Source organism: Lonchura striata, chromosome 12 (assembly GCF_046129695.1).
Source record: "Lonchura striata isolate bLonStr1 chromosome 12, bLonStr1.mat, whole genome shotgun sequence".
NCBI lineage: Eukaryota > Metazoa > Chordata > Aves > Passeriformes > Estrildidae > Lonchura > Lonchura striata.
In genome coordinates, this window is record NC_134614.1 from 18,985,345 (window position 1) to 19,009,587 (window position 24,243).

Consider the following 24,243-nt stretch of genomic DNA (forward strand, 5'->3'; position numbering starts at 1 on the left):
CACTTACTGCTCAAGCCTCTTGCCAGTTAAACATTTGCACCTCACTTTTATCTCTGCTGACACTGTGGAAGCTGCTCTGCTGATCCACCCAGCCCTGTGATCACTCAGCTTTTCCACTTGATGCAATTCCAAACACAGGGCAAGTTCAAAGCAGAGCTGAGGATGCACAACTCCTTCCCAGCAGGGTGTGACACTGAGGATTTGAAGAGGGGAGGTCCTGGCCTCTCCCCCTTCCTCTGCTTCTTCATCTCATACTTCACAAGTGCACCCAGTGCCCTTCTCAGTCTGCACTGTTAGGTCCTACATTTCCCTGTGCCAGCAGGCTTTAGGGTGGGTGAGAGCTGGATGCTAAAGCAAAGCATATCCCTAAAGAGCCTCTCTCTCTATTCCCCATGTCCCAGTCTGGCCACACCATGAAACTGAGACAAAATAAGCAAACCAAAAGCCTTAATGAACTACAGCCATACAGCAATACAAATCCCAGAAAAATGGATGGGAAAGCAAGCCTAACCTGTCCTGAGAGCCCCTACTTCTAGAGTGAAGCAGTTCTTGCTACAGGGTGCTGCATTGCCCCAAATAAAATTCCCACCCAAGTCATGCTAGGTTAGGTTTCAAGGATAGCTCAGCATTCAATGTGTGATGTGATGTATGGTTACCCCTGAATTTTTGTTCCAGACTCAGTGATACTGAATAGTGCCCTCCCAGATTTTGGGATGATGAGGGCAACATCCAACTAAAGCATCCCAATATTTCTGTGCCATCTTCCACAGGCAAGAGGAGATGGCTGGGAATGTTACCTGCATGGATAAGGAGAAGACTGATTGAATTGAGAAGCAACATTTGTAATCCTGATTTGAGGAAATGCCTGTGTTTATCAGGACATTACAGCCTCCATTTATCTGTCATCCCTTCCCTTCAGCTGACCAGTGGGATTTTACTCCGGCCAGACCTGGCAGTCTTGGTTTTGTGTATTTACTTCTTCCTTGTCATCCCTGCAAAAAAACACACACACCACACACTGCCTGCTGTATCCATAGAGCACACAGAGAATATCAGCTCTTATAAATGCACCAGAAAGGTCAGAGTATTCAGCTGGCATTGCAAATCAGCACCAGTTATGTACTCTGACAGCACCAGATGTCAGCTCCAAAATGAACTGCATCTGTTCAGCAGTACACAAGGAGCAATGCATGAGAGGATGAGACCAGACTCTGGAATGGCCCCTCAGAGCCAGGGCTGTGGGCTTGCATGGCAAATACAGCACAATCCATCTGCAAAGACAGCTTTGGGCTTCTACCCTAGACTTGTTGCTGTGTTTAAGCTGAGATGAGAATGAGAACTGCAGGTAAAATGCAGCAGACTAACCTGGGGCTGGCCTGACCATGGCAATTCCCTTTCCCAGCTCTGAGCAACTCAGGTCTGCTTATTTTTCCATCAGCTCTTTCCCACTCCACATCCTGTTCCCACCAGCTAAGGGGTGTTGAGTGGGGTTTCCTTCATCTTGGTCAAGCCCTCAAGCAGCATCTTCCTTTCAGAGTGCCAATTTTCACTGACACCAAGGGAAGAGCTGGTTTGGTAGTGACAGCCAGGACAGGATGACCTGCCCTGCCCTGGAGCATCCAGCCTGGAAAGGCTCCTCAAAGTCACATCTTTGAGTTAAACCTGCCCCTTGTGAGGATTGACAAAATATATGCTCACTGGACCTGATGAGGATGGTTTGGTTTATTTTGTCTTTATTTGGTTTATTTTGTGTTTTTTTTTTTTAAGGTAAAGGCAAGGAAGATTTTCTTTCCTCCCTTGCACATTGCACCTGACATGATAAATCTTAGAACAGTAATGAGAACAAGTTAGTATGAGACTATATTTTCTCTTCTCATAATGAGCTTTGTCATGGAAATGGATTGATTTTATGTCACTTTCTTTCCTCTTTATAATTTTTCTGGGTAGAATGAGTTAGCAAAATTTTCTTTCTCATAAATTCAATATAAATTTGTCTTAGCCTACGTAAGTCTGTGTTTATTTTGGCCACCTATTTCACAGCTCCCCTGTTTACAGCATGGGAAAGAAGGGAAATGGCCAATCAATCAAAATCTGGAATACTGAAAAGGTCACAGCCATTCACAGGATACCAGCATCCCCTGCAGCACCCGGCATTGCCCAGCTGCTGCACCACTCCAGATGTGCCTCCTTCTGCCTCCCCTGTAGTTTCCCCAGGCTCTGGAGGAACAGGGAGAAATTCAGATTTTACCTAAAGGAAACCAAGGGAGGAGGAATGGCAGTGAGAGGTTTCTGCCTCCTCCAGCCAGGGCAGCTGTCCCGTCTGGCTCATGGCGAGGAGCGATGGCAGCGCTCCCGTCACTGCTGTCACCCTGCACCAGCACTGCCAGCCCCACGGGGGGAAAATGGATTAAACATCCACCAACTTCATCCAACTGCTCTTCCCTGTAGCCCCAAAAAGCTGCAGACTCAATGGATGAATCGTTTCCCCTTGAGTGCTGCATAGTTTTCTCCATCCTCTCTGAATTTCTTGCTTACCACCTTTAATAAATCCTTTTTCTCTCCAATTCAACAGCTGCCACTGTAGCAGAAAAGCAAATTTTTTTTCCCCCAGATACACACAAACAAATGAGAGGCTGAACTTTAGGTGTTCCCCCTTGTAAGGCTAAACTGGAGACCTGCATATTCATTGGTGCTCTTTTCTCACTGCACAGACTAATCGAAACTTGAAAATCCTCTAAAATTAAAGCATGGAAATAAAAAGGGATTTAGTCTTTCTGTAGCTATGTGAAAAATCACACATAATGTAATTACTAAAAGTAGGACTACAAGTTGTCTTCTGCTGCCCAAGCCAGCAGGACAGAAGGTGTGGGAGGCCAGCACATACCAAAACAGCCTCAGGGTGTACTGAAAGGTGCCCTAGTCCCTGCTAGGTAACAATCTGGCTTCTAGAAGTCAAAATGGACCAAAAGTTTAAACTCATATTGAACCTCATCTCACCCCTCTGAAAGCTGTAACCCGTTGCAGTAAGACTTCATGTAAGAAACCAACTCACTACTTAATGGGTTTTTGGATGTCAACTCTTTTCTCTGTATAGGAGAAAAAATGAAGTAGGGGAATTTTGCATGAAGTAAGGGAATTACTTAAAATTTTGCATTTTGTGTAATAAAAACAATGAGGGGATGAAGGGAACATGTGGCCACTATTTTACAAATTTAGCCAAGCTCCATCTTTGCTCCCATTATGAATTAACATCTGGAGATAAGAGTTTAAAATCCAATATTGCTTTGAAAACAATGCACAGACACAGCTTCAAGCTGTTGACTTAGCTGCATGTTACAGACACTGTGGGCACTGCACAACTGCTTTGCAAAACAGCCCCATCAGACACTGCAGAAAGGGAGGGAAACAGAGGCAGACCCAGGGACCTGCAGAGGGAATCTCCCTCTCCCTTTTCCATAAGGATTAACTGCCCTCCATCAGTGCCTCGAAACCATCACACTAATAAGTGAGAGAAGAGACAAACTCACTGTTGAGAAGGATTCATTTTTATCTTCACCTTTAAAGAGAAGCTTTAGGAAATGTGGAAAAAAAATTAATGCAGCAAATACTGGTTTAAACCACTGGAACATTGTAAAACCCATTAAATAAGGGGAACAAGTCCTAGAGAAGGAGAAAAAATATTTTAGCTATTGAACAATGCCAGCATGCAGACAAATGGGCATCATCTGGCTTTTTGAAGGCATGAAGCTTGGAAATTAGAAGTCAGCTTCCATTGAGAGAGAGGGAGCAAGAAAGGAGTATATTTAGCTCCTGTGATGCTAATAGTGGCAGGTTTGTATCCCTTTTCCTTCTACAGGGTAGCTGATTAAACAGCCACTGATCTAGGGAATCTGTAATGTACAACCAATGCGTAAGAAAGAGCTCTGACTGTGTATTCACAGATGAAGATAAATAAAGAACTCGAGGTACTCTATTAAAAAAAAAAAACAAAACAAAAAACAAACAAAATGAAACAACAACAAAAAAAAACAACAACAAAAAAAACCCAACCAAATTTTTGGGTTTTTTTACAGCAAACTGTGTTATTTTGCCTCAGCACTGTTGGGAGTAAATGTAACTGTAGCTAAGCACTACTCGAGGTAATAGAACAAAATCCCCCAGCCCAGTAAGCAGTGATGAAATCCTCCTCATGCTGAAATCCTCCTCACTCTTGCTACCACGAGTTCTGAAAAGTTGGCAAAGTAAAACTTAGAGAAGCAAAAATACTTCTAAATCCACCCAAACAAAAGGCTGAGGGGGCAAGTGCAAAACCCAAGGGGCCTTTTTCACTAAAATTTGGTTTTACTCCTGGATGAATCTTGACACCCAGCTGGAAGGAAGCAGGGCAGGAGGGAGCACTAAGTGAGCTCCTGGTTCTAGGTCTGTGACAGTCTGTCCAGCTGCACAGTGACCAGTGCTGGGCACACCAGCTGACTGTTAATTGGCTTGTCAGACAGTTCTAAATATTCCTTTCTGCTATAAGTAGTAAGGATGGGGGAAAAAAGCCACCTGGGAGAAAGCATCAGTTTTCTGTGTTGCAGAGTTTTTTGATAAATCATATTTTCTTGGCAGCTAATACAGATTTGTCCACAGAGCTGTTCACCTCAGCTTGTTAATGTAGGGGCCCTCAGATGTTGTTCACGTATGGATGGAGTTATGAAAGTGTGCTGTGATTTATAGACACCTTTCAGTTTACATGTGTGATTTACTTAGACTGGGATTTGCTTCTTTAGGGAGTTCTGCCCTGGCATTTGCAAAGCAACAGACCACAGCAGGAAGGATTTGGTGAGGAGAAATCATTGCTGTACATGCTCACAGAGCCAGAGTGCTCCGAACAAGGGCAATAAGAAATGTTTGCTCTGCAAAAGCTCTTTCAAACCTTCCTTCAAAAAATCTGGTTTTTCTGCAGCATTTCTTTGCCATCTTACAGCCTGTAAGGAGCCATTCAGGACAGAACTTTGAGCAAATATGTCCTTCATTTCCTAAATCAGGAAAAACAGCTCTTGCCCTGATGAATACACCTGGAAGAAGTCAAGTGCTTTGAACATGGCTCCTTTTCATTATCATAGGCTTTGTTTGCCAACTGTTGCCCATTCCCTGCAGCAGGACAGAGCAGCCCTTAGGTGCACAAGACATCCCAAAGAAGGGCTTGGTCTGCAGATGCTGAGCAAGCTCAGCACATTAACTCTTCTCCATCCCCTCCTCCCTCATCTTGCCCATTTGGAACTGAAGGACAATCCTGATCTCCTTGGAAAGCTGCTATGAGTGGCTGACAGTAATTCCAAAGCAGTGAAATGTGATTTACAAGCTCCCTGGCAGCAGTCTTTAGGGTCCACAAATCATGAGGCAGTGGGAATGCTGTCACACCCCTGTACCCCTACAGTCACATCCACTTCTTTGTACTCTTGTCACTGATTTTTACTGTTCACCCAGGTCTCACCTCTCTGCCAGCCAATAAATGCTTCATGCTGGAGAATTTCAGGGAACTGGGTGCACAAGCAGAGGGCAGGTACCATAGCAAATTCATTCTTGCCACAAAAAGAAAAGGGGAAGGAATTTGACAGGGACCCTGGAGTGTTAGCTTGACAGAAACAGCCAATAATACGATTGCATCATTTTAGCTCATTTTGTTGTCTATCTGGTATGACGATTCCTCTTAGGTTCATGCCACCAAGAGCTGAAAATTTAAACAGAATTTACATAATTTAACACTTCTTTAGCATGGGTGACAATGATTTCCCTTCATTTTTGTTTTCATTAATCCCAGATTTGCTGTTAGGTTGGTTTGTTTGTTTGTTAATTCTACAAATGAAATTAAACCAAAGCTGTTATACATGAAGGGCTTGCATGGATCAGATCTTTTAGTGTCATACTGTGCTATTTTACACAAAATGATTAGCTAGTAATTGGTCTAATGGAAGAAAAAACAAACAAAAACCTCAATGAAAAGAGTATTTCATGTGCCATGCATGGCTGAAGTTATGCTAACTGTGCAGAGTATCAGTGCTTTGTGCTGGACACTGCCTTGTTCCCAGTGAAACCAGCAGAGATATTCCAGGGTGGGAGCAAGCTCAGATGCAGGAGCAGTTGATGTAATTCATAATAATATAATAATAATTCACTGTAGTGTTACTGATGCTGGCACTTGTGAGCTGATGGCAGCATATTCCAGTAATGAGCACATCCCCTGCCTCTGTAAAGTGCTCCAAGTGGTGCAGGAATATCCCTACTTTTGGTTCTCTGTGTGTGTGTACCACACCCCCCCAGACTTGCTGTCCTTTGCCACCAAGGCAGCTGTGATAGATGGCTCTGTAAATCATGGAAACATGAAACTTTGGTTCACCACCCTGTAATATCCCTGATTATCCCAGCTTGGTGTCTGCAGTGGCTCAGCTTCCCCCAGCTCTGCTACTCATCCATCTGGACCTTTGGGTCTATCCCAAACCCACTGAGCAGAAGTTTTGATGCTGCAGTGTCAGAATGACAGCAGAGAAGTAATTAAAGCTTTTTAAAGAATCTGTAAAATCTTTTACATACTGCATCAAAATTTAAAGCATCATTTTGCCTTGGTGTCTGTTTAGAAATTTGACTCCATTCTGTTAATACCAGGGGAACTGTGTTAATTTGCCCCAGAAGAGGATATGTCTCTTATTTTGATCAGTGGCATGACCAGGATATTTGTGTATTTTCTGTTCTAATGTCAGAGTGACTTGATGACATGCACAGGCTATTATTCAATAATGATGCCTAAATGGAGCTATCAGAAGGGTTATTAAAAAGCAATTCTTTCTGCCTTCAGTTTAACCATGAATTGCAGAGCTAACCCTCATCTAGGTGAGGATGTGCATATTAATCAAGAGGCTTCCTAAGGTCTACCTAGATATCCCAAGCCTGGATAATGATTGATTTACTCTACTCTTAGATTAGCACACAATCATCCAGGGGTGTTGAACATCTGACCAGCAGAGTTAATTCATGATGCCTGGCATCCATTTTGCAATTTCCTCACATCTGTTCTTTCTGGCTGAGACATTTCTTTTAAGAGCCCAGAAAATGGCACATAGAGAAATGTTTGTGGTGCAGGCAATGGTCCTACTAAAACCACTTTCACTTCAACATTTTCCAGGAGAAATAAGCTTTCTATAGAACAATATGCCAGATGCTAAGGCATGGAAAATGCCAGTAATTTTTCAGGAATCTTTTGTAGCTTGCTTCCCAGAATTACATTCCTAGGCAAACCAAATTTAATCAGGTTAGTTCCTAATGAGCCTGTGAACACCATTTGGGCTGAGCACCAACTTTAGGGAAATGTATTTAATTTCAGTTCTTGCCTTGCTAAGGTAAAGGGCAGCTCCACATTGCTGTCACATGCTTGCAGCAAATCCTGAATGCAACAGGAGCTGCATCTGTTGAGCCACTTTGAACAGAATCATCAGCTGCCTCAGGACTTTCCTGCTGACTCTGCACTGTCAGGGCACACATTTCAGGCTTGCCAAGACTCTCACAGTGCTGTCAACCTGACCAACACATCTCTTATTAAATGGTTTCCCATTTGCTGTTATCATCATTTTCACAGGCTGCACTTCAGCTTTGCTGTGCACTTCTAACACTTCCAATATTGCATTTTGCAAGTGAGGAGACCAGAGATGCCCAAGTGTCCAGCCCAGCTCCTTTCTCTGGCAGCCTGAGGGTGACAGCCAAAATTACAAATGGTCACTAAAGGCAGGCAGACTGCTCTGGTCTATCCCTCAGTTATGTTATCAAAACTGCTCATCCTGTCCTGGGAAGTTGTCAAGGATGAAGAGTGCAGAAAAAAATGTGAGGGTGGATTTAATAAAGATTCTTCTGAGAAATATTGTTTGCACAATCAATAAAAAGCTTTGGAGGGGCTCTCAGGGCTTTTGGGCAGCGATTTGTGTAAAAGGAGCTTCAACAAAATGGGAGATACAGGCATTTCAGAGGGGGCACTGAGATTCACATCCTTAGGTTTAAGTGATGATGTGCTGATGGACAGACCTGTGCTGTTTTTTAAAACACTGCTGTGAAGAGTGACAGTGATTACACTGATTTGGAGCAGCTGCCAAAAGTGAGAGGAAGGGAAGAGATATAATTTGTATGCAGAAAGGCATAACTATCAAAAAGCGAAGTGCATTCTGAATTTCATACCTGTCATGGAATCAGTAGCCTGGAAGCTGGATTCACAGTAAATAAAGAAGGGTCAACCAAAACTACTTCAGTGGAAGCAGATGAAAAGCCTTGTGGAGAATCATCTCAAAAACCTACACACTCCTATTGAATAATTCAGTGCTTGGAAACCCATGTTTAGTTGTTCTGCTTATAAAGCACAAAATACTAGGATTCTATATTTCTGATGTTGTGGCATAAACTGAGGTGAGCAGCACTTTGCTCTGAGGAAGTTTAGGTATTTTCTGATAAAAATTCCCCTGTACAAGTACTCTGTCTGTTAGCAGAACAGATCTTACTACACACAGCACTATCAGAGCCCTGCTTCCCCATCCACCAAGCCCAAAAGAGATAATCACTTCTGGCAAAGCATCTTTATTACAAGATAGGATGTACTTCAAGCTTCTACCATGGAATAAGCAAATTCACCCCCCGGGAACAAATAAATCAACAGAGTTTTGCATTCCCCCTCCAGAGCTGAGTACCAAACACAGATATCTCATCCTGCTTTAAAGTGAAGCTGTTGGATTCAATTCTTCCTCTTTTATGAGAAAACCTATTTTTAGGGAGGATTCAGCAAACAGAAGAGCACCCAGCCCACTAATCTCTCCAGGGTACAGCCCCATGGGACCTACAAGGATGGAATGCTGGTCTGCCAAAGAATTTTAGGCATGTCCAAAAGCAAAGTTTTGGGGAGCAGAGCTGCTGAGGGCTTGGCTCTGTGTGGAGCTGAGGTGCCCCCAGGGTGGTGGGGACATGGGTGGTTTGGTTCTCATCATCAGGGCTTGCTTGAGCCCAGCTCAGCAAAGTGGACTCCTGTGGCCTGATAATTTATGCCTTGTTATGCCTTAGCTCTGTAATTCACCAAAATAAAGAATAACATTCCTGTAACAGAGATTAATGGCTGTCAGGCTGCAAAGTAATTTTTCAATATGAAATGGAGCAAAACTTACATTTTTAGCACAATTTCCCAGTTCAGTGATGCACCTGGTAATAATTATGATTTACATTAACCATAACATCATCCTTCTTTTATCAGCTTGCATTAGTGAAGAATGAAATAGGCTCTTATTAAATGTTTCATGAAATAATTCAAATTACATATGGTAAAATTTCCCAGCTTCCACAAGCCAGGCTAAAAATCAACAAGAATAAAAATTATTTGCTGCTGTAAACCCCTGATTCTATGCTAGGAATTGGGCAAGTAGAGCCCTAAGAGCTCTTGTGGTTAAATTAATTATAAGAACAGTCAAGAAAAACTTCAAGTCTACAATAATCATGCAACTGCAAAACTCATTTTATGCAGATTTTCCATGTGCTGAGACTGAGTTGAGGCTCACTTTTTCCTGTAAGAATTTGCCTGTAACAAAAGAAAAGAGGAACAAAACCTCTTCTATCCCCAAAGTCAGCAAAGTTCAGCCCTTCAAGACCACCTAATTAATTATCTTCAGGCAGCAGGGCTGCAAAAAAGCAAAGGAGTTGGTAATTTGTTGCTTTGCTAATCTAGGGCCTAAGTAGGTCCCTCATCCTCCAAGGCAGGATGAAACACTTTCCTAGTGGAGTTTCTTGCTAATATATAATAAACTCCTACCACAAAACCAGAAGACAATGTATTTTCCCTGGAATTTGTGAGGAATGCAAAAAATTTACATGCTAAAGCACTACATGAAAAGAAAAAGGCACTGGAACAGAGTGAATGATTTGTCTTAGAAATACAGATAAATGAAATACAAAACAAATGGAACCCTAAAGAGCAGGTAAATTCATTTGAATAATGGGATTATGATTTATGATTTTCCTATTGCAAGAGTGAGCTTCGATTCCACAACCTTTAATTATTCACTGGTTGCACAAACACTGCTCTGCTCCCGTGCATGGAGCACCAGGAGCCCAGAGAGGATTCAGGGGAGACCTCAGACATGGATGGCTTCTGTCCTGATGGCTGCACCTCTGCCAAGAGGAGCCCCTGGCCAGCAGCTTCCCAGAAATCCAGAAACCCTCCCTATAAATCTGCCCCCTTCCACTTCAGCAGTCCCTGGAGCACCTGCTGGAGACAGAACTGCCCAGGTCAGACTGCAGGATGCTCCCTGCCACATCTCAGGGAACCTGCTGATGTTTGGGGAGCAGCAGTGGGTGCAGCTCACCCCAGAGGAGCAGCCCCAAACCTGCACCAGCCCCACTGCTGCCAGCGTGGCTGTTTGGGGACAGGGACAGCTGATTTTGGCCAGCACTGCCTGGCACAGGGGTGCAGAGTGCCCAGGTAGCAGCTCAGCCTCTCCAGTCCAAGGGGCTGCTCCATCTCCTCTGGCTCACTCAGTCCCTATCAGCTGAGCTGGGTAAGAGCCTGGTGCTGCTGTCTCTGCCAGAGAAAAGTTCAGCATTGCATCATTAATTAGGATGACTGGATACTCTGGGATTTAAACTAGTGATTAATGAGCCTCTCCAGCTCTAGCTCCATGTGAACAACTATCTAGTTCATGTTATATTTAATTTATTTAAAAAAGCCTCGCCAAGGCAGTAAATCTTGCTCAGAAGAATTAGTGGAGAAAGAAATAATACACTACATTTATTACATTGCTTGCAAGTTTATATTCACACTCTCTTGCACTAATTCAAATGTCTTTTTTAGAGAGATAATAAAATTTATGGTTTAAGGGTTTCTTTGAAAATTTGTTTAGATTAGAAATGGTGATGGGGTAAAGACAGGGTAAAGGTGATAGGGTAAAATGGGTATGGCAAATAAAGCAAAATAATTCAGATGAAGCAAAAATACAGTGCCTTGTTACTCATTTTGGTATAAAGCTCCCAAGCCCTTTGTGGTAAGACAGCATATTCTGCCAAACCAAACAATCCACTGTTAATTGCCTTGCACAGGAAATTTGAATTGTACTGGCTGCAGGTGCTCAGACATCCTGGGTTTCCTGGTGGCTTTTGCTATTCTTAAGCAAAGGTCACAGTGTGGGGGTGTGTGGCAAATGCATTGAAAACACAATTTGAACTAATCTGTTCAGAGCATTAATCCCCTCCTAAGCTCCCTTCGCTCCTGTAGGATTTATAATCAAAAGCTGGGATCATGGCTGCTGGGGCAGAGCTTCCCCTCACATCTGCAGGCACACACCAGCAACTCAAAGGCCACCAGTCTTAACTAATTCCTCTAACTGTGCTCAGTGATCTCCTCACCAGGAGTCAGTCCAGGCTATCTGCAAATTTCCATATGTTTGAAGTTCCTCTCTCCTCTTTTATCTTTGTCTGAAAGCTGTCAAAACGCGGCTGCAATTTCATAGGGTAATGGGAAAGAGATTAAGGAACGCACACATCTGTCACCTAAATGCGTGCAATAAGGAGAACATAAAATAAATAAAATTAGGGTCCCATAAAAGCAAACAGCAGCAGCCAGATTCTGGTGCCTCCTACCTCAGGTTAACTCCAGCAGCAGCACCTCTGCAAGCCACAGGTCCATCCACAGCAGCTCTCAGGATATTTTCATTATTTTCAGCCTTGTGGCCAGGGATGGAGGTGAGAAGGATGAGCATGCTCTCCTATCCAGCCCATTCCCCTTTGCAAATGGGGAAAACCTAAACCCCCTGTGACAGCTGTGCCTCCTCTCTCATGGAGCTGAATGAAAACACCCGAATTCCAAAACCCAGAGCAGAGTTTTCCTGCAGCACATTAAAACCACACCATTATTAAACCTAAAATGTTATTCTTTGGGATTACTCCAGTATCACCTGTGGAAACACTATCAGCCCTCAGCTTTCCTTATCTGTACAAGACTGAAGAGATCAACCCAAACCTGTCCCAGGCAGGAGAGCTCCAGTTTTCCCAGTTTGAGCTGGGATGTCCACACAGCTCTCTGCACAGGAGGTAATGGAGATTGTGGAAATGGGCTCATTCTCTATATATTTAAGCAATAATGTCCTAGCAAACCTCGCATTTTCAGCCTTTACCCATAAATGGTTAGGCTCCTAAATTGGATCCATTATCACCCAAATGAAGACACATACCAGTAAGCTAATTATGTTTCTTACCAAACTCGTGAATAATTAAATATTTTATTGTGATGTTACAATTTGTATTTATTATCCTTTGCTAAGGAGTGAAATTAAACATAACGAGGTCTGTTAGTGCCTCTCTTCAGAGACAAGCCTGCATTATAAGCACCTATATCATTTGCACCAATGGTGATTAATGGGTTTAATTTACTTGACTTGCATATGTTGGAATTTGTGAGGGGGAGAGAGAAGGAAACTCAGATTGTTAAAATCCTTTTAATTAGACTAATAATGCCAAGTTTGCATGTGTTAACTAGGGTGCACTATTAATTAGTTTTAGTAGGCTGTTTTCTGAAAGGTGGCACTGTAGCATTCAGGCCTGTCTTGTGATCCCAGGGGAGCTGATAAGATGACAAACAGAGCATGACATTACACATAACACCAAACAAACAGCTTTTAATCTTTCTGGATGAAGAATTGGGGGTAATTGATGGGCGAAACACTTGCTGCACTCTAGCTGCCTCTTCCTCTTGTTGCCTTTACTGGCAGAGCATCCCACAGAGCAGCCCATCCTCAGCAGTGGTAAACTGTAGTTATGGATCTCAAGCCCCCAAAAACTGACAGCTGAGGGCTTGTTCACTCACCAAGAGCTCAATTCTGGGGTTTCACACCTAAAACAACTCTTCCAGAGCAGGAGGCAGCAGGCTGGACAGACTGGTCCCACTGGCAAACAGCTTTCCCTGCAGGTACCCCAGTGCCCTGAGCATCACCAGAGCAGCACTGGCCATCTCCTCACTGTCTCACCAGGGCCAGGCACAGAAAGGAAGGGACAGATTCTGCCTCTGGTCAGGAGAAAAGCACCGAGCCAGGCAGAGGTTGGGAAGGGAGGAGAGATGCCAGCAGTGAGGAGAGCATGTGTGAAGCTCCCTGGCATCAGTTTGGCTCCTGTTTGCATGGAGGTAAGAAACACAAAATGACTTAAAACAGCTTTCCATACAACTTACTCCTGAGTGCCACACTGGCTGTGTCCCACTGTCAGTGCTGAGGACAATCAGTGGGCAGGCAAAATTACCTTGTGTGAGCAGCTGGCACCATGATCTGTGTGCCCTCCAAACTCTTCTCCAATCTGAACAGGACACAAACTTGGCCAGGTTTGGTGTTCCCAGGTCTGCTGGCCATGCTCAAATAAGTTATTGCTCTGGACATCTCTTGCTTTGCTGCTCATTTACATGAATTTCTAGCCTAATATCTTCTCTCAGTGTCCAATAACTGATGCCCTATTTCTTATGACAATTGCATGGTCTTGAGTAACCAAAACCCTCAGTTCCTAGAAATCTAAAAGCTAGAATCTATTAAATGGCCTCCAATTGACCTTTTTTTCAATTAATTTCCCATTGATTTTTTTTATTCTCTCGGTCCTGCAGCATCCTGCAGCCATGAGTTCCACAATTTTTTTAGGCATTTCCTTTCTTACATATCTGCTCAGTAGTGTCAATGTCACATCTCCCTCCCTTTGTCACATTAATAAAAAATTGAGAATAAGTTCCCTGACATTTGTAGTAGTAAAGGCTATTTGCTTCTCCAAGAGGGGCATCAGTTCACATACAGGATAAGTGACTCAGGGATACTAAATATATACAAATTATCTGAATAAATAGATGCTTAATGTATGTTCTTTGATTGTTAAAGGAACAGATATTGAATCTGAGTCTAGTGAACCCACCGAGGGATTCCCAGGAAATGAACAGCAGTCTTTAGCATTAAGTGGAGATCAAAATCCAGATATGTCTAAAATCTCTTTTGATTTGCTGCTAAAATGTATTTACAGACAATTTCCTACATGACAGGAAGCCTATTTATTGCTTTCATTTCTATTTGGGCAGCATATGATCAAATAGGGATCTGATCTCTTGATAGAGGCATATAAAGTTTCCTATATTTAAGGTTGCTCTTTAGAGACACCACATTAATTCCCAAGTGTCTCACACTGTATTTTGATCTCTACAAATTAACGACTATTAATTTAATAACTTTTAATATACTCATAATTTAATTATACTTAATATTTTACATCCTCAGCCTTTTGTTTCTGTTTGTTAGCAGGCTCCAAGATAAACTTTGTCCTTCTTAGTCCTTTTTTAGGGGAAAAATCTCATTAAGCCCAGGTTCATAAATTACAATACCCCTGCTTGTATAACTGAAGCTAGATGATGTGTGAAGGGAACAGTCGAGCTACAGACATTGGCATATTCTGTTCTTTGGAGTCACAATAAAAACAGAGATTCAGCAAATCTTCCCTCACAGAGGACATGGAGCTGAAGTTGGGCTCTGGGTGAGGCACATCCCTCCACTCCCTACTACAGCTGTTCAACTTGAGTATTTAAAACATCCTCCCAGCCTCGTAGTCAGTCTGCTTAACTCCCACTGAAGACTTGCTGAGCTGTTTCCAGCCTAAGCAAAGACATATCAGGAAAGCAAAGCCTCAGAACTCAAGTCTAAAAAAAGAAACCCCATCATGTTCCCACTCTCTAAAGCAGGAGCCAGGGCAGATCTACCTTGCAAGCTTTACAAGAAAGGTTTGAGGCAGAGGAGGGCTCTCCTGGAAAGGCTGTTAGATCTATTTGCTAATCTGCCTGTGCCAGGCAGCCCTCTGCACCTCCAGCAGAGGCTTTCCTGCATCCTCCCACCCCTGTAATTCCATTTTCACTCAGATGGAAGCCAGGACTATCATCCTTCTGAGGGACAACTCTGCATTGTCAGCTCAGGAGCTTCTAGGGAATATGTACACATTTTTCAAACATTTCCACTTACATTTTTTCCCTACACTGTATCAAGCTTTCCTGATTCAAAATACATTAAAACAAATGGAAAGGTGCCCATGACAGTGACTTTTGTGTCAGGTTCCAGGTGGAGGCATTACTTTGAGGATGAGGCACCTAAACCCTGAGCCCATTTACTCTGTCACCATCTGTCATGCCTTAGAGATGAGAAAGCCACCAGCAGTTTAGTCCACAAATAAGCAGAGGTTAAATGAAAGCAATAGCCACACAGAACTGTAAAAAATGCTGGGAAACATTGATAGGTGTTCAAAAGGGGAGGAAGAAGAGAAGAGAAACAGTACCAGAACATGTGCAGGTCCCTCTTTCTGTGTCTCAGCTGACATCTGAGCAGTTTGGGGCTGCAGCCCCCGAATTTGTCTGAGATGGGCAGGCAGTGCCCAGCACAGATGAGGGTCACAGCTGAGCCAGAGCTGCACATCCAATTGCCACTGTCACAAAACCTCCAGCAACAGCTTATTGCAGCTATTCTGAACGAGTATCCGGTGACCAGAAGACATTCCCTGACAAGTGATGTGTCTGGCAATGCCCTGCCTGTGTACTTGGGCTTCCCCCGTGATGAGTGGGGGAGTTAGTGGCAAATAAACCCATTTTTTTTACCATTTACCAACTGCTAGGCTGTGAGCTGCCTTTTCAGTCAGATCTTGTCAGCCTAAATAGCAGCACACTCAGGAGTGCTGCTCTGGGATTTGAAAGGAGACACTCCAGATCCTTCAAGGAAAATGGGTTCTGGCCATTCTTTGCTGCTACAGACATCACTGTGGTTTACACCTGGTGCTCTGCTCACAGCCAGAATTTAAAATCTGCCTTGCTCTAAGGAACGAGCCTGTACATTTCTCCATAAATATGGATAAAACATGTTTTGTTTGGCACAGATTCTTCTCCTGGCTGCAATGAGACTTTGGCCATGACTAAATCACCCATGGCAGGTAGAGATTCCAAAATTGTGATAAAGATTTCTGGCACAAACCCAGCCTTCAGGTGGGGAATCCATAAGGTTTTCTCTCTGAACATTTTGAACACTCTGAGGCATTTTTCCCCTAGTTGGGATAAGGTGAACTTTCAATCATGCTTGGATAGTAAGAAATGTTTCAGTCTGAGTTTTTAACCTTTCAGATAGAGTTTTGGACTCCAAACTAAGTAAATTGTGGGCTAGCAAGTATTTCAAACCACATGCTATTTCACATTACAGACATTAAAACTTTAATCTTAAAAAAAAACCGTGTGATTTCAAAGCATCTTAAAATTCGAATAAAAAAGACACGTCGGATCCACAGTTCAAAAACTAAAAAAAATCAACCACACCAATTCTAGGCTAGACTTTGATCTCCAGAATTTAGTTTCCCAACATAAATGAGAAAATTACCAGGTCCTTCCACATAGATGAGGAAATATGCTTATTTTTAATTCCTTCTGGCAACTAAAGCCTACCTATCACAGCTGGAACAAAGACACCCAAAAGAAAATACCAGAAGGAGGTTATGATAATAAGCTTATTTTCATTACAGTAGGATTATATTTTAAACCTTTCATTAGGCTCTTAAAATTTCAGAACATGCTTCTCGATGCCTACATTTTTGAAAGACAAAAGAAAAACAAAAGGAAAAAGTAAAGTCTGACTCCTGTGGATGAACCCAGTTTTGTTGCATAGAGAAGATCTTTTTGTAAAGTTACTTAATTATATTCAGGGGACATCTAACTCTGATTATGACTAGAATCCTGCATGTCTTCATTTACAAAGTCCTGTTGGAGTCTGTGTGTCCTAAGCACAGGTCCTTTGAAGCATTGCTAAGTGGGGTAATTTGATTGCATGAGTTTTCTTGTAAAAATTATTGTCTTTCTGGATATCTAATTAAAATAAAGATGTAATAAAGAATTTATGGTTTTAATTAGAGCATAGATCTTAAAGCAATTATAATGTGATTAATAATTTCTTAACAGGCTTTCTTAGACAAGATGAAGAAAAGAAGATTTGGGCCCCATGAAAAATCAATATGCATTACACAATTACACTAACGAAGCTACACAAAGCAGTCTAGGTCTCAATTAAATTGCTCCTCATGTTAAATTGGTAATGGAGTCTGTGCTTACTAATGAGTCCATCTATCTGTTTAGTCATTTTGGGGGTTTTGAACAATGGGGTTTTGTGGGTCTTTTATTGGAAAAATGCTTCAACACAGATGTGCTTATGGCCTCATCCTGCCTGGGTTCAGGCTCAGAGGACAGGGTGAGCAAGTTTTGCTCCAGGATCAACAGACAGCAGCTCCAGTTCCTAAAAACATACCTTGGAGACCATCAGCATCTCCAGGAGCCATAGGCAGAAGGCCTGCACAAGGCTCCCTTGCTTATGTACTAAAATTAAAGTAACTGAGCGAGGACACAATACAAATCTACAGTGACTGATGAATCAATACTAGGCAAGAAAGATTATTCACTATTTCTCATAAAAGCAGGAGCTCCAGATAGCCTGATGAATGTACCAGGGAGCAGGTATGAAAGGAACCAAAAGAAATACAACCCCAAGAAACACCCCCACAAAAGTTTCTGACAAAAATATATATTAAGAATATAAATAGATTCAAAAGGGGAAGAGGGAACTCACTGATAGGCAGGTTTTCTCCTAAAGGTCCAGATGCCAGGTTGGTGAAGCCCTAACACAGGGATGGCCCAAAGACATCAGAGAACACCTAGACCTGCCCTAACTTGTGTTCTTAACCATTTGCCCCTGGTTGCTGCCAGGGACAGGACACTTTTCACACAGTGCAGCTGTTCTCTTCTTCCTTGGCACTTTTTTAGGTGATGATTTGGTAAATATTGATGAGAGGGGCTTGGGGGGGGATGAGATTATAATGTACAGCTTGTGTGTCATCACTGAAATTTCTACCAGAAATATTATTTTACCATTCATTAATAAGCTGTCTGAACTGGTAGAGCAGAGAATTGGATAAATTCATATTTTACAGATCAAATGAACTTTAAAAAAACTAATAGTTATACACTCACTCATGCAAAGACAGCTCATCTGACCAAGCTGCCCAGCAAATGAAGCCACACTAATTTAGATGTACTGCAGAAGGAAAATGATCTCACACCAAACTTCTAATTTGTCATTCTGTAATATGGATTGTGGCTTGGAAACCCACTAATTGGCCATTAAGAACATATTGTTATAGAGGTGGACTTCTTGATGTGTGAAGAACAAAACTCCCAAACTTCTGAAAGAAAGAAACCACCATTCTCTCCAAATGAGTGTAGAGGACATTGATGTTTCATTGTGTTCAGTCTCAGCTATCACAGAGCTCAGATTTATTTTGTCCTGTCAGCTTGGGTGCACCCCTGAGCCTTCAGGGAGTGATGCTGCCCCACCGCAGCCACACACAAAGGTAAAGATGCTGTTAGAGCTACCTCCAGATCTCATTTCCTGGGTACATCCTGAGCTCCTTTAAAGTCCTTAAAGCTCCCTTTAAAAATGCAGCATCCTTCAGCCAAAGGACTGCACGAATTCATGATGATTGCAAAGAGTTGGTCATATTAAGAAAGAAAATATTCAATTATTTCAACAGGGAAAAATACTATCTTATTCCAAGTTAATGCTGTTATTTCAGTTACTTGAAAAGCTGATTCTAAAAATCCTTTAAAACCCTTCAAAAGGAGTGCAAGGTATTCCCAAGATTTTCCTTTCATGTTTTTGTCTCTCCCATCCAAGATGTTTGGGTTTTCTCAATGCTCTGTGTGACTGCGGGATTCACCAGACACAGGACAGGGAGGCACAGCACATTTCAATTGCAAGGACAACTCCTGGCAAGGTCCTGTTCTCACTGCCCTGTCCCCAAGTTCTACCTTGGCTTAGCACACCCTTTCCTCCCATTATTTCTTTTCATATCTCTTTTTCCATCAGGAAACCACTTGCCTTGGCATGCTTTTTCATCTTCTCATTTACATGTCTCCTGCAAGACAAACTCCAGCATTGATTTTACCACAAGATAATGTTAATAGGATCAATAAACCACAATGACTACATCAAAGTGTCTGTTCTTCACCCTCCAGGACTGCAGAAGGTGCTTTAGTCTTAAAGTACATCCAGTACAGCATCTCTCACTCTTCTTATCTACTCTTATGCATGAGAGACTGTCTGTCTGCCAGGTGGAAAATAAATTACTAGCTTGTTGAAATAATTTAAATTTTAATACTGCTTCAGCACATATAAAATATTACTGATGCAATTAAAAAATAGACAATCAGCTCAATGCATCTAAAAATGGGTGTGGTGTGCCCTGAGAGGAATAAATGAGGTCTGGTGGCAAGACTATGGTAAGCACAGATTTCTCCTTCATCTAAAGAATTCTCAGCTGGTAAAAATCAAGTGTCCTATTTCATTCAGGTCGGCTGCCATTTAATGATTTTTCTAAGAGGAGATTGGAAAAGACTGGTTCCCTACAAGCCAGATCCTCTAGGATGGACAGAAGTAAAGGAAATTATTCAACAGAAAGGGAATTTCAACAGAGTAAAGGAAATTATGTCCTCTTCAGTTTCTTGGCTGCTCCATGTATTAAGGTGATCCTTTCCCAATGGTCACAAAATAGGAATGGTCCTGGTTAAAGGATTGGACCACAGGTTTCAGCAGAAATGTTGCTCAGGCTCCTTCAAGCACTGTGCACTTCCTGGGAGAACTCACATGGTCCCAGTCTGGTTAATTTTTGTTATTCTTTTAGTTTGCAACCAATATCTGACACTTGATCTCAAGGCATTTTGCAGACAGTAATAAAGGAGCTGAAAGCCAACCTAATTATTTTTCTCTAGATCATATGAAGTATTTCAGTGAAATTCTACCGATTTTGTTCAACTTTAACATTTGACTGGCAGGTCCTGTGGCACTGGTGAGTTTGGAGGCATTGTAGGGGCTTGTCCAGGTGAAAGTTGGCCTGGGCTGACACCCAAGGACATCTCTGTGTTGGGGTGAATGGGAACCAGGTTTCTACCTCAAAAATAATCAATTTTTTCAGTGTCTGATAAGGGTAAGCAGGTGTAACACTGAAGAATTTTAAAGGTTTAGACAGAGGATATGAAAGCAGCAACTAAAAGTCATCAACTTCCAGGAGAACCTGTGAAACAGGGCAGGGCTCAGCACCTTCCCCAGGAAATGCCTGTGAAAAATCCATGTGAAATCCAGCCAGTCTGGGTAAATCAAACCCAGCAGCCTGCATTTATGAGACTTTACTGGAGATAACAGCTGAGATTTATAAAGCACTTCTGTAATTCAGCAACACAGTGCTACCAAAAATTCTTCCCTAAGGGTGCCTGTAAATCCAAAACCTCTAAAAACCAGATTTTCTGACTCTTTGTCTATTGATTTAAATAGACTATGTTATCCCCAGAGCACCTTAAAGGTCTTATCAAATTTTTTTCCAGTTTTTTATTTGTACATGCCAAATAAAGCCAAGGCTTTAACATTATACTTAATGAAGCAGATTTATTCTGACAGATTAAGTTTGCTTAAATTTAAAACAAAGTTCAGGATTTTAAAAACCTAGATGAGATACCATCATATGATAGCATGCCAGTGTAGCTCCATAAATATATGGCTTCTATTTTTTTTGTTTTTGTTTTAATAGTTCTGTAAACTCAAAAAAAAAGTATATCTACTTGTATTTAAATATGAAGAGCCCCATTATAAAAATTCTGCTCTAAAAATAAATTGATGGTGAGAAAAAGCAGCACAATGTGCTGTTACACCAGTGCACATCAGTGTTTTGGAGAGGGTCTGATTTTTTTAAAGTAATTTGGAGCAAACTCCTGTTTCATGCAAGAGCCAACATGCACAGCTCAGGTCAGCTGTGTTTGTCTTCCTGAATCTTGAAGTCATGAAATAACTTCTGATTTATTCCAAATTTACCTTGTAGGGCTTGTCTACATAGCAAAACTAGGGAAATACATCCACATTAAAAGTAGATACCAGAGTAAAATAAATTTGATGAATCATATTTACTTTTTTGTAGGGATCATTATTCATGACTAAAAGAGCAATAATTTGATTTTTGTTTCCAAAGTGAATTAAGGTAAGCTCAATTAAATCCAGTATAATTCTGTAGAAGACTGTCTTTTCAGAGACTTAATGCTATTCAGTGAGTTGTTTTTAAAAGATACTTTGGAATGGTTTTACTGAGGGCCTCCTAGTTAGACCAGGGACACTATACGTACTTAAAAATGTACATAAACTCTTCTGTGACCACTAAGAATAATTTTTCAGTCTTATGGATAATTTTTTTTCTTACTATATAAACCTAGAATAGCTGTTTTAAATTAGAATTGTATCTGAAGGAAAAAACCCAATTAAACACTCAGAAGAATACTGCAGCTTTGCTCCCAGTAATGTCCAAAGGAGATGGGAAGAACAGCCTCACGCTGTTCCATGGGATTAGCCAGGAACTGGGACTTCATTTCATTATGTAATTACAATTTCCCTTTATTTGCTGAGATGATTTAGCTGTAGGTTGGCTTTCTAATGTCTGTCATAATGACTTAACTAGCTCTGGGAGCACGAGCAGGATGAAATAAGAACAGACACGATGCATTCATCTCAAAGGTCAAACTGTGGCCTCAGCAAAGCCATCCCTTGCTGAGGGTCCCACCTGGGTGCAAACTTCCCACCAGGGGCTCTGGCCACAGTCTGGCCCATGGAGCCTCCAAAGATAATTTGGTCAAAGTGCAGCTGGAGAAATGACTTTAACCTTTGAGTAAGTGTCCGGTGCTAAGCAGGTATGAACAGCATCCAAGGCAAAATGTCAAAGCAGAACAAGTGTGAGCAGTGGGGGAGTCAGGGAGGGACACAGGGCCAAGTCACACTCACAATGACAAACGTTGCCATTTCTTTGTCTCCCACTTCTGTAAATAAATAGACTTTTAACAATATGGGTAGCAGAATCCTCTCAAAAAAGTCAAGGCTTGCCAACTTTACTGCCACTCTTCAATAATTGCAGTAATTGCTTTTCAAAGCTCTTATTTGTATTTTTACTACAACCACTGTTGAGAAAGTCAGACTTTTCAAATCCACTTCAGAAAGTCCTCTGGATTCTACTTGCAGGCTCATTATCCAAATGGTTTGGTTCACACAGATTTCCCAGCTGTAATCCCTGCTATGTGAGTGCTCAGAAATGGCAATGAGGGTGAGCAAAGGGCAGAGCTGGTGCAGTGAGAGTCCCCCAGAGCAGCTGCTCCCTGGGTGTCTGCGCTGTGCTCCAGTCCAAAAGAGCCTGCTTGCGTGCCAGGGAGGATGTTTTCAGCTCTGTGGGGAAAAGGCTGATCAAAGCTCTGATTAAAGGGGATCTCACAGGGTCAAACTGAGCTCCTTTGTTCTTCTGACTGCTCTAAAAACATTCGAACTCAATAAAGTTCACTCTTCTCTTAAGGACATGTTGGCAATTAAACCCTTGCTTGGCCAGCTGGCCCAGCTCAGATTTACTTTAGAAATGCAGAGGAAAGGGGTGCATCTTGAGTCTCATAACCTGAATTCTCTTCATGTCATTCACTTTTTTCCAAGCTGTTAAAGTTTCATTTTAAGTCATGTTTCCGTAAAGGCTGGATGTGCAGTTAAGCCAATGAAAGAATGCATTTCCTCAGCCACTCAGCACACGCATTTTTAAATATTTAGACGAGTTCTTTATGCCCTTCAGTCAAAACTGCAATAACAAAGGCTAATTACACCAGAACTGCAGCAGTCCCCATGACACTTGAGGGTACAGCACCCACAAAAATAAACTTGACTTCAAGAGAGTTTGTCTAGAAGGTAAAATACTTTTTATGACTATACAAACACTAAAGACAAAACCATGTCTGTTAAATGTGCACACAGGCAGGGAATAAGCTGTGATTTTCATAACTAATGCCAGGTTTTAAGTGCAGTCCTCATCATTTAACTACTGCATGAAGTCCTGTTACAGAGCACAGCACAAAGTCCCTACAAATAGACACACAAATATTTTGTATATTTTGTAAGTAGTGACAATGTGTTTTGCAAGTTACCAAGCAATTCTTTCTGAACTAAGCCATCTCAATTTTTTCTTTTCTTTTTTCCTTTTCTTGCTCTTTTTCAGATTTACACAAGCAACATAAAAATGTAGAAAAAGCCAATTATACACTGCAATATAAACCATTACATTTTTTTTTTTACCCCTGCTCTGTGGTTTTACACACACACACTCAAAAAAAAAAACAACCAACAAACAAACAAAAAAAACCACTGGAATGAAATGTTTTTAAAGCTACAAGTTAATTTCAAAACAACCAATGAATCTTTTGTTCACAAATTGCTTGACAAGATAGAAATTATGCTCCTTCAAAAAGTCTTCATAACAATTTAACCTACTAATATGAGTTCCTCCAAAGTAGTGATGAAAGAATAGAATTATTCTGAATATATCCCTGTTCCCAGACATATGCATATCTGTTCCTCCAAGGAAGCAAGTGCCTAAGGGTTATTGACTGCTCACCACTGAAAGCCACATGGATCCCAAAGAACTTTAACCACAGCACAACTGAACCAAATTAAAATCTGACCTTTTTCACCAGAGCTTGCCTCTTGCTCCGCTGTGCAGGAATAAGCAGGGCCAGAAGACACAAACATGGACAAACCCCAGGTCAGATAAGACACCTGAAAGCAAAAGGGAAGTGCCCACACCCTTTTTAGCCTTTACAGGTACAGGGTGGGCAGGAGCAGGGGGATTTGGCACACAGGATTGGTCAGACCCCAGATCACTCCCTTGTTGGAACTCAAAATGTCCCTCAGACATTTTTGGATGTTCTGGGCCCAGGTCAGAAGCATTTGAGACCCTGGCAGGCAGCTGGAAACAGCTGTGATTTTGGATTTGAGCCATGGATAACTTGCAATAAACTGCCTTGAGACGGAACAACAGAAGACTACTAAGCTTTTGTTTTGAAAGCACGGGTTGGAGGAGAGACTTTTCAACCACACGGAGCCACCCCTGACCTAGAGGTGAGCGCTGGCACTCCCTAACACCAACAGCTGAGGAGGAGGGATTGCTCACATGTTGCCACTGTGGGATCAATGCACATGGACTTGCTTCTACCCCTAAAAATCAGCAGCAATATTCTCACAGCCTGAGGCTGCACAAAATGGGGACAGCTGGGATAAACGGTGTCCTGGTTATGGATGGATGAAGGAACACATGAGAACC